The sequence below is a fragment of the Pinus tabuliformis genome, chromosome 9 (genome assembly GCF_031772625.1).
Source record: "Pinus tabuliformis cultivar Carrire ecotype Pingquan chromosome 9, CPIR1, whole genome shotgun sequence".
NCBI classification, from domain to species: domain Eukaryota; kingdom Viridiplantae; phylum Streptophyta; class Pinopsida; order Pinales; family Pinaceae; genus Pinus; species Pinus tabuliformis.
The window spans coordinates 1,582,969,018-1,582,972,114 of NC_142307.1; positions in this window are offsets into that span (position 1 = coordinate 1,582,969,018).

Sequence of the window (3,097 nt, forward strand, 5' to 3'; positions counted from 1 at the left end):
CATTCTAAGTAAAGAAGGCGTTCTTCTACCGGAGTGGTGTTAGGAAGTAGCTCGACAGCTAACTTTAATGAAGGGATTTCACATTCAATCGGAAGGGTAGCCTCTAGTCCATAAACTAGTTGGAATGGAGTGAAACCAGTGGCATCCTTCACAGAGGTTCGGTAGGCCCACAAGGCAGGGAACAACATCAAATGCCAGTTAGACTTATGCATGCCAACGGTACATTGAAGCAAAACCTTATTGATAGCTTCAACTTGGCCATTGGACTGAGGGTAGTACGGAGTTGAACTATCGTGTTGCAAGCCTAGCTGGGTTGTTAATTCCGACATCATATGATTACGGAAATGCTTCCCGTGATCAGTAACGATGGCTTGAGGGACACCGAATCGCGAAATAACATGATTAAATAAAAATTGCGCCGCTGTGTGACCGTCTTCAGTTAATGTAGGCATCGCCTCGGCCCATTTAGTAAAGTAATCGACGGCAACGATAATAAACCCATGCCCCCCGGCCGAGCGAGGGTTACAGGTCATATAATCAATGCCCCATTTGGCAAAAGGGCCGACGACGACAACAGGGTGCAACGGAGCAGGGGGCGCTCGCATCTTCCGTTGGTATATCTGGCACTCATGACAAGAGCGGACGGCAAGGATGCAATCTTTAAAGATAGAGGGCCAAAAGTAACCAGCACGGAGGATTTTTTGGGCAGTGGCATATCCGGACATGTGACCGCCACAGGCACCAGAGTGGCAGTCATTCAAGACCCGCTCAGCTTCCTCGAGAGTAAGACAACGGCGGAGAACAGAGTCGGCGCCGAGACGATATAATGTATCGCCAATGATACGGTATGGTTGAGATTGATGACGAATCCTTCGCCGAGCGTCTTTGGACACGCCCGGGCGAAAGGAGGACGTTTGCAGATATATGATTATATCTCCGTACCATGGATCGAGGGTGCTAATGAGGAATAGGGTCTCATCCGGAATTTGATCCTCGATGTGAGAGGTCGGGGAAGAAGACGACAAAGAGCAAATTAACTCAGCAAATACAAGGGATTTCTTGGACTTGGCAGTGGTAAATTCCAAGTCAAACTCTTGGAGGATAACAATCCACTTTGAGTACTTGCCCCCCAGCAACTGGCGTGACAATATATACGTCATGGGGTTGCAATAAGAAATCACAGTAGTAGTACGTAACAGAATATAATGACGGAAGCGTTGGACCGCACAGACTACGACTAATGCTAACTTCTCGACATAAGCATATCGAGTTTCCGTGTCTAAAAGGTTGCGGCTGAGATAATAGATAACATGCTCAGTGTCATCATCATTAGTTTGAACAAGAACCATGCCGATAGTGGTGTCGGCGGCAGCCAAATACAAGGTGTAGTCGCGATAATAATTCGGAGGACGGAGCAATGGAGCAGAAACAAGGAGAACCTTGAGACGCTCAAAAGATTCCTGAGCTGTGGCATCCCAATGAAAAGGGACATCGCGCTTTAGCAATCGTGTAAAACCTTTGGCTACCTCGGCATAGTTTGGAACGAAACGACGTAAAAAATTAGCTTTACCCTGCAAACTCTGCAATTGTTGCAAAGAAGCAGGGGGAGGAAGATTCACTATAGCCTCGACTTTAAGGGGATCCAAACGGATGCCCTCTCGGGAAACAACAAACCCGAGAAGTCGGCCAGATTCAACGCAGAAGACACACTTGTGAGGATTAAGCCTGATTCGATAGTATCGACAGCGAAGAAAGATTTCGCGAAGGTGTTTAGGGTGGTCCTGACGTTTAGCTGAATGAGCAGGGAGATCATCCAGGTAAGGCTGTACAATGTGTCGAATGTCATGGAATGCATAGGACATTGCACGCTGGAAGGTAGCACCGGCATTTTTAAGACCGAAAGGGAGCTTCTTATAGGCAAAAGTGCCCCATGGACAGATAAAGGCAGTTTTGTGTTGATCACTGGGAGCAATATTGATCTGGTTATAGCCAGAAAAACCGTCCATAAAAGAATACATTTCACTTCCAGCACACTCGTCAATAATCTGATCAATGAATGGTGTGGGAAAATTATCTTTAGGACAGGCTCGATTTATATCCCGATAATCAACACAAACACGGATTGTACCCTGTTTTTTAGTCACAGGTACGATATTCGAAACCCAATCTGTGAGCGGAATAGGATAAATAAAACCGGCTTTTAGAAGCTTCTCTACCTCGGCCTTAATTGCTGCAGCCTTTCGGGGGTGTACAGGGCGTAAACGTTGACGAATAGGCTTAGCACCTGGGTACGTGATAATCTCATGCACCACTATGCTAGGATCAATGCCAGGCATTTCTTCGTAGGACCATGCAAAAACGTCACGAAATTCGCGAAAGAGGTTGGAATAAAGTTGAATCTCCTCGGGAGTACAAGTGACTCCAATATGAAGATGCTCGACAACCCCTGGTTTGACAGAGATGTCGATGGGCTGGGTTTGCGTAATATTTTCCATATTCCCTTCAGAAGACACCTGATAAATCTGAACAGGTGCTTGCAGTGGGAGACAAGGAGCAAACCGCTCAAGGCAAGTGAGAATATCCTGAGGTGCAGGGAGAAACGAGGAACGATGGTGAGAATCATGCCAAGGAAGTTCCTCGAGAGACATAGTCTCAATAATGGCTTCATCGGACGAGAATGTTTCTTGCAAAGGATCCGAAGAAGCCTCGTCTACAAGCCCTGAGGATGGATCAAATGAATGGAGAACCGTGCTCGAAAGAGCAGGTTCGGAAGAGGGAGCCGATGCAGCAATAATTTCAACGTAGTTGAGTTCGGCAGGACTCAACGGCATCTTGTCGCCCCAAGAATCTACTTGGTCGGTGGGAGGAATGATCCACGGATCAGAACAAGTAGTAATCATATTAACAGAGGCGACGTTAGGAGGTGGGAGCGGAAAAACACCCATAAGGGCGGGATCTTTAAAAAGTCCGGCTCCCAAACTCTCAGATAACTTTGAGGTATGCTCCACAAAAGGGATGTTACCTTCAGAAGAAGAAGCAAAGAAAGATAGCTGGTCTACGGTAACAATCTTCCCTTGATGAGGGAAACGGATGATAC